Genomic DNA, 9229 nt, shown 5'->3' on the forward strand with positions numbered 1-9229 from the left:
ATTCATGCTAAATCCTTCTTCTGCTAACACCTACAGGAACATCCTTCCAATCCATTGTGATTCAATTGGCTACATAGATACTGAGCCTTTAATAGTGGCCTATTAAAATATGAACAGAGTTTCTCATCTCACAAAGCTTATTTTTTTTTTTTTAAGCTTTGTCTCCCTCACTAGAGTGCTGTGGCGTCCAGCTCACAGCAACCTCAGACTCTTTGGTTTAAGTGATTCTCTTGCCTGGGCCTCCCAAGTAGCTGGAACTACAGGTGCCCACCACCATGCTTGGCTATTTTTAGAAGTGAGAGTCTCCTTCTTTCTCGGGCAGGTCTGGAACTCCTAAACTCAAGCAATTCACCTCGCCTGGGCCTCCAAGAGTGCTAGGATTATAGGCATGAGCCACTGTGCCCTGCCACAAAGCTTAAAAACTAACAGAAGATACAACATATAAACTACTGACCATAAAACAAGGGAATGTACAGTACATACTATAATAGAAATATGCAATACAGAATATGGGAAAGAGAAATTATTGAGAGAGACAAAAAGAAGGTTTCAAAGATGATGTGACATGTAAATTATGCCCTGCAAGTTGATTAACATTCAAATACATGGACAGGGGAATAGAGAAGACACTTCAGATGGAAGAAAGAAGGTAACAATGCAGCTGGCGTGAGGGATCAGGGCCAGCCCTGCCTGCCTGCTCCTGATGGTAGATCTCTGCCTTTTCCAGGCTGCCTTGTCTCTTCCACAGATGGCCTCATTTAAATAACCTTGATATCGTTCTCTTGCCTGACTGTGTTGCCTAGAACATTCAGCACTCTGATGAACAGGAGTGGCGATAGTGAACATCCTTGTCTGGTTTGAATTCTAAGTGGAAATGCTTTCAGTTTAACTCCATTCAGTATGACATTAGCTATGGGTTTGTTGTAGATGGCTTCAATCAGTTTAGGAAACGTCCCAACTATGCCTATTTTCTTAAGTGTTCTTGTCAGAAAAAAGAAGCTGAATTTTGTCAAATGCTTTTTCTGCATCTATTCAGAGGATCATATGGCCTTTATTTTTGCTTCTATTCATGTGCTGAATTAAATTTATGGATTTACATATGTTGAAGCAACGTTGCATCCCTGGGATAAAGCCCATGTAATGCAGCCTCTATGGAAAGAAGTATGGAGAATCCTCAAACAACTAAAAGTAAACCTTCCATTTGACCCCACAATCCCATTAGTAGGTTATCTACACAAAAGAAAAAATATCATTTACCATAAGGACATTTACACTAGAATGTTTACTGCAGCTCGATTCACAATTGCCAAGACGTGGAACCAACTCGAGTGCTCACCAATCCATGAATGGATTAATAAACTGTGATATATGTATACCATGGAATACTATTCAGCCTTAAGAAATATGGAGACTTTACATCTTTCATATTTACCTGGATGGAGTTGAAACACATTTTTTTTCTTTTTTTTTTTTTGGAGACAGAGCCTCAAGCTGTCCCCCTGGGTAGAGTGCTGTGGCATCACACTCACAGCAACCTCCAACTCCTGGGCTCAAGCAAGTCTCCTGCTTCAGCCTCCCAAGTAGCTGGGACCACAGGTGCCCGCCACAACACTCAGCTATTTTTTGGTTGCAGCCATCATTGTTGTTTGGCGGGTCTGGGCTGGATTCGAACCCGCCACCTAAGGTGTATGTGGCTGGCACCTTAGCCACTTGAGCCACAGGCGCTGAGCCAACACATTTTTCTTAGTAAAGTATCACAAGAACGGAAAAGCAAGAATCCAATGTACTCAGTACTAATATGAAACCAATAGATAATCTACTACATGCCCACGAGAAAGAAAAGCCCAATTAAATTCAAATGGGGAGGAGGGGAGAGGAAGAAGGGAGGGGAGGGGAGGAGGGAAGGGGATTGTTAAGCTCTCACCTAAGGTGCACAATTTAGGGTATACAGCACACCCCCTGGGTGCAGGGCTTAACTACAACTTGAACTTTACCCTAGCAATGCAAACAATGTAACCCAAACATTTGGGCCCTCATATTAATCTGAAATGAAAAAAAATATATATATATATACATATATATATATGTGAAACTGGCAAAATCTGAGTAAGATTGGTGGAGTGTATTAAGATCAATATCCTGGTGTGATATTGTTCTATTACTTTAAAAGATATTATTACAAGAAACTGAGTAAAGGGTTCAAGGCATCTCTTTGTATTATTTCTTACAACTGCATGTGAATCTATGAGTTATCTTAAAAATGTCAATTAAAATAAGAAAATTTTCTCACTAACTTTTTTTATTAAATCATGACTGTGTACATTAATGCATTTGTGGGGTACAATATGATGAAAAAACGGGAAAAAATGATGGTTGTACATAAAGATAAACCATAATATCACAGCACCAATATGTTAAATGCAGTAGTTACATCTGAGCATAGTTTTTTTGGCGGATATACTAGGTTGGACAATTAAATTTGTGAACTCATTCTACACAAAGTGCTGCATATTTCATTGCTGAATATCACCACAGTCACCTTTGAAGTACTGCCCTTGGGAAGCTATGCACCAATGCCAGAGTCTAGTCTGCCTTTAAAAGAAATCTTGGAATTTTGTTTCAGAATGGCCATCAGAGCTGTCATCGTATTATCCTTGACTTCCTGAATGTCAGCAAAGAGTCTTACTTTGATTATTTTCTTTATCTTTGGATAAAGAAAAAAGTCATTTGGGTTGGATCAGGTGAGTAGGGAGAGTGCTCCAATAGTTACTTGTTTACTGGCCAAAAACTCCCTCACAGACAATGCTGTGTGAGCTGTTACATTGTCGTGATGCAAGGGCCATGAGTTGTTGGCCAATGTTCTCAGTTAAGATTTTCCTGTTTCTCTATCAATGCATTTTTTTTTTTTTTGAGACAAGAGTCTCACTCTGTTGCCCTGGGTAGAGTGCTATGGCATCATAATAACTCATAACAACCTCAGTTTCTTGGTGCCGTGACATCATAGCTCACAGCCATCTCAAACCCCTGGGCTTACCCAGTGATTCTCAACCTTCCTAATGCTGAGACCCTTTAGTGCAATTACTCATTTTGTAGTGACCCCAAACTATAAAATTATTTTCATTGCTACTTTATAACTGTAATTTTGCTACTGTTATGAATCGTAATGTAAATATCTGATATGCAGGAGACCCACTAAGGGGTTTTGACCCACAGGTTGAGAACCACTCATTAAGCAATTGATCTTCTTGCTTCACCCTCACCAGTAGCTGGGACTACAGGCATCCACCACCACACTCGGCTATCTTTTCTATTTTTAGTAGAGACAGTGCCTTGTTCTTCCTCAGAGCTGATCTTGAACTCCTAAGCTCAAGGGATCCTCCCACCTCACCCTCCCAGAGTGTTAGGATCACAGGCATGAGCCACCATATGACTCTGCAAAGATTTTAATTCTGCATTACCTAATCATCTTCTCCCGTCTCAAGAGCCCCAGAGCCAGAATTTCACTATCTTTCCCCATTTAGGCCATCTGTGAATAGAGTAGAGGGTAGGGTAATGGATCATGTTTCTTCATCCCTATCTCAGATCTTATATACAAAAAGAACACTTACATTTAATAGTTCACAAATCTAAAAATTGATTCTTTTTTTTGGCCAGAGCTGGGTTTGAACCCACCACCTCCAGCATATGAGGCTGGCGCCCTACCCATTTGAGCCATAGGCACCACCTATAAATATTGATTCTTGAAGTTCAAAAATCTAAAAATTGAATTTCCAAGTTTGGGCCAGGCACGGTGGCTCACGCCTGTAATCCTAGCACTTGGGACGCTGAGATGGGTGGATTGCCTGAGCGCATGGGTTCAAGACCAGCCTGAGCCAGAGAGAGACCCTGTATGTAAAAAAATAGCCAGGTATGGCTCAGCACCCAGATGGTGGGTTTGAACCCAGCCCAGGCCTGCTGAACAACAATGACAACTACAACAAAAAAAATAGCCAGGCATTGTAGTGGGTGCCTGTAGTCGCAGCTTCTTGGGAGGCTAAGGCAAGAGAACAGCTTAAGCCCAAGAGTTTGAGGTTACCACAGTACTCTACCAAGGGCGAAAAAATAAGACTGTGTCTCAAAAAAAAGAATTTCCAAGTTTGAAAAAATAATGGAAGGGCTTCCCAGATTAGTCATGGAAAACTAAAGTTCCTGAAAAACTTTCCTGCTACAAAACAAAACCGCATGCTGGGAAGAATAAAATTAAATTCTATTTAATGCATGGCTGAGGCAGCAGGAAAGACAAGCAAATTATCAGAGTCAAAACTATTACTTCAGCAGATATCGCCAACTAAGAATAGCGGTTGCCAATCCTAAGTGCCACAGCCTTGGTGTTAATGGTCATGCCTTGGTGAGGATTCAGATTATATGGAGCCAGGAATTCAGTTCAGAGAAAATATAGGATAATATTTGTATGACCTATGGGTAGGATAGAATTTTTAAAACAAGACACAAGTAGTACAAAGTATAAAAAAAGATTGATAAATTAGACTACATCAAAATTAAAATTTTTTTCATCAAAATACATGATAAAATGATGAAACAAGTCACAAATTGGGTAACACAGATTTTTGCAACACATATAACTAATATATAAAAGATCATAATTCAATGAGAAAAAAACAAAAATCCCAATAGATCCAGGGAAAAAAAATAATACAAACAGAATGTCTCTTTTGTTACACAGAAGAGAACATAGGAACAGCCAATAAACATTTGAAAAGACACTCCACTACATTTGTAATGTGTGAAATGGGGATGTCAAGGGCAGTTGGATAACCTTTCATATCCACCACTTAAGCAAAGATTTTTAAAAATCTGACATTAGCATGCATTTATGTGTGTGACAAGATAATCATTACAGATGTATTTTAGTTTTGGATTTGGCTCTCACCACAGGTTTACTTTTCATTTTGGACAAAGCATTCACTTTGAAAGATTACTTTAAAATTATTTTAGCTGAAAGAAAATATAGTTACTTTCTTTACATTACTATTATTATTAGTGCTTAACACTTTGTTGCAGCAATCGTCTGATTTCTTTTCTGAATGTATTTATCTCTGTTTGTTCTTTACAAGGTTTTTGTGTCTACCCCTTATCTTAAACATTGTTATTGTTTTTTGTTTTTTGTTTTTTTTTTGAGACGGAGCCTCAAACTGTCCCCCTGGGTAGAGTGCTGTGGCATCAAAGCTCACAGCAACCTCCAACTCCTGGGCTCAAGCGAGTCTCCTGCCTCAGCCTCCCAAGTAGCTGGGACCACAGGCACCCGGCCACAATGCCTGGCTATTTTTTGGTTGCAGCTGTCATTGTTGTTTGGCGGGCCCGGGCTGGATTCGAACCCATCACCTTGGGTGTACATGGCTGGCGCCTTAGCCACCTGAGCCACAGGCGCTGAGCCAAACATTGTTATTGTTGTTAAATTTTAAGCCTTTTTAATTTTGTAAAGGCAAAAAGTGGAAACCTAATAAACCCATGCACATGTAAAAAATAAAAATAATAATAATTAAAAAATAAAGAAAATATATTGGGCAGAGTTCTACCCAGTTAGAGCTGAAGGACAAATTTATGAGTGACTTGAGAAACAGTCTAAAATGAAAGAAAAAAAAAAAAAGAGGCCAGGCATGGTGGCTCACATCTGTAATCCGAGCACTTTGGGAGGCCGAGGTAGTTGGATCACTTGAGCTCATGAGTTCGAGACCAGCCTGAGCAAGAGCTAGACCTCCATCTCTTAAAAAATAGTTGGGCATTGTGGCGGATGCCTGTAGTCCCAGCTACTCAGGAGGCTGAGGCAAAAGGATTGCTTGAGCCCAAGATTTTGTGGTTGCTGTGAGCTGTGACGCATGGCACTCTACCACCAAGGGTAACAAAGTGAGACTGTCTGAAAGAAAGAAAGGAAAGAAAGAAAGAAGGAAGGAAGGGTTGGAGGGAGGGAAAAGAAAAGAAAAAAATCAGATGAGGCAACAAGGATCAAAAGAACACCAAGATTGCATTGAAGACATATATAATGTAGAAATCAAACATCTCAAGTCTTGCCTGAGTACCTAGTATGCATTCAATGTTGCTTACACAGTACATAATAATGAGTAGGTTCCAAATCAGGGGAGAATGTTGTCCTCAAAATTCTCAGCCTTTTAAGTGTGCTTTGATGGAAGGAAATATGGAATGATTTTATCCCCAGTGGCACGAGTGGAATTCTAGAGGAAGATGGGAAATGAAAGGAAAGAATGAGAGGATGGAAGGGAAGAATAGGGATACAAACAAGAATCCACATTTCAATATAACCTTAAGGGTTTTTTTCATGTATCTTTCGGCTACTCTAATGATTCATGTGTTTCTTCTTTCAGCCAGCCTTTGTTAGGCTCCTATCTTATGCCAGGGCCTGTGCAGTGCTAGGGATACAGAAATCAGTTGGATCTCATGAGCCTCTTCCCCTACAAGCAGGAGGCAATTAAAGCCCAGAGTGATAAGTATAACAGGAGCAGATGATGAAAGGACATCTAGCACTAAGCTGATAACACAGATAATGTATAAAAAATGGGAAAAATGCTTTTATACCTAACCTATGCCAAACACCTCTGGGGACATCTTCAACACATGACTTTTGAGTCATGATTCAATGCTATATTAGTTATATTAATTTAAGACCTGCTTCCAAGCAGAGCAGTACAATAGCAAGCTTCCTCATCTTTTCATGGATCAGACATATTTGTGTGTGTTGCAATGAAGGGGAGCTATACATTTCTGTAGCTTTTGCGAACACCAGTAGTTACACATATATGTATAGGCACATGAAAATATTAAGGGCTGTAATTAAAATCGTGAGTTTTGGAAGTTTATTCTCCACCTTTAAAACAACTTATAAAATCAATATTCAATATGAAGAAGTTCACACTGATATGAAAAGGTCAAAAATGCAGCATGGAGCCTTTTCTTACTTAGTGCTAAAACCAGTTTGATGTAAGCATTCCAAGTTGTATATAAAATCAACACACTGTACCCCATAAATGCATTAAAGTTATGATTTTATAAAAAAAATTAAGAGGAAAAAAATAAATGCAGTAAAAGCATTTCAAAAAAATAAAATAAATTTATCTTCTGAATTCATCATGTGTCTTAAAATTTACAGTTCATAAAAGCTGACAAAATCTTCGCTAAACACCAGCTCAGCTCTGTGGTAAAGGGCCTTTTAAACGTGTATTGTCATCATCTTCTAAAACTATACATTGTCATGAAAATAACTGTCTTTGAGAATTAACTTCCTTGGGTAATTCTGAAAGCACAGCTTAAAAAAAAAAAACAAAAGGAGGGGATTTGGTGTGCTACCACCTACAGGACACAATGTAGGGGTATACAGCACACCTCCTGGGTAAAGGGCTCAAATACAACTTGGAGCTTACTTAACAAATGCAAACAATGCAACCTAATTGTTTGCACTCTTATATCAATCAGAAATAAAAAAAATACCCTCTTCATCACACATTTTGAAAGTCCCAAATTATTCCTTAACAATAGAAATCCGAGGAAAATATACCCCCAAGGGGTTTTACTTTACTCATCCAAACCATCCTTTCAGTACCCACAGTGCAAATGAGTAAAGACATCTTTAAACATCAGCCTAAAGACATAATAGTCTCCAACCACTGTAGCCACAGTCACCACTAAATAACTCTAAACATACTATCTTAGCAATAGGTAAATAATTACATTAACCTGTTTTTATTTTTTATTTATAACGTCAGACCTTTAGACAGCAGCTATTAAAGAACAAGCTATAAAAATAGCTAAGATGACCCACTAATGTCAGAGCTCACAACCTCCATGCAGACATATGACTAAAATTCCAGAACTACTGTGTGGCTATTCATCTCCTCGTGTTCAGAAAATCTAATTTTGAAACACATAGCATCGGCAATGGTAAACCCAATGAAAATGACTTACTCTTAGTTTATAACGCATGCAGAAGAACACACAACATCTGTTAATGGTCCTTCCACTATGACAACAAAGGAAGCAAAGCTGCCCCTCTTTTGTCAACTAAGTGCAAAATGACAAACAAAAACAGGGCTGCTGTTTTCTGCTCTGTGACTAATCCCATAATCAGGCTTGCAATTGCAAATTCAAAGATGTCCCCAGTATACATATTGCTTCTAAGTGCCATCAAAGAATCTAAGAGTACATATACCTAATCATACCATTAAAGTTGAAATAGAGAAAAACACTATATAAACTAACCCTTTAAGGTTATTCTTGGCATCAGACTGGGTATTCGACAGCTAATGCTTCAACTTAACTCACACTGGCACAAAAATGCAAATGAAGACTTGACGGCTCGAGCATTCTCAGTCTGCTTGAATGTACAGAATGAAGTGGCCCAGCCAAGCTATATTTGAAAGGCAGCTCAATGTGTACCATACCCTCCAGCTATAAAGTTATTCAAAATTCATATTCCAGCAGCATCTGCAAGCTTTTTATTTCACCTAGAACCTTTACCAAGGGATTCATGAGGAAGTTATTGAAAATGGTATCACTCTATAATCATATATATCAAATATATATAATACTGTATATAAAGTACATATGCAACTTGATTTCCAGAGAATAAAAGTATAGAAGTTACAGATAATTTTCTTGATGTTTTGGTGGAACTGTCTTGAGAAGTGGGAAGTGGTACCTAGATTTCTTTTGAAGTGCACAATTCTACTTTTAGTAAATTGAGTAAAAGATTATTTAAATATCAAGGAATTAAAGTAATAATGATGACACTGATGTTATGTTTTAACATCATTGACTCTTTACATCTATGAAGGTATTTCAGACAAACACTGACCCATTTATTAAATAATATATTTGCTAGAATCTCACTTTAATTGTAACCAATTTACTGAGTGGCTGGAGATGATTCTGAATAAGAAATTGTTCTAGTCTACAGCAACTAAAGACAAAGAGGAGCTCCTAAATCTCATCTGTCTATTCAGACATAAGCAGTGTGAACAAGTATGTACAGAATGCATCATTCTCAAATACACGAGTGTCTCCATGGGCTTATTTAAATTATAAGCACACAAAGATAAAACTGGGCATATCCTTTCTCTGTGCTGAACAGAAAGGCGATAGCCTTTTTGTGCTCTACGAAAGGAAAATTTTAAAATAACAAAGTGATTTTATATTATATCTCTCATTTTCCTCTTGTACT

The sequence above is a fragment of the Otolemur garnettii genome, unplaced genomic scaffold (assembly GCF_000181295.1).
Source record: "Otolemur garnettii isolate 467f Iridium unplaced genomic scaffold, OtoGar3 scaffold00117, whole genome shotgun sequence".
In the NCBI taxonomy this organism is placed as follows: domain Eukaryota; kingdom Metazoa; phylum Chordata; class Mammalia; order Primates; family Galagidae; genus Otolemur; species Otolemur garnettii.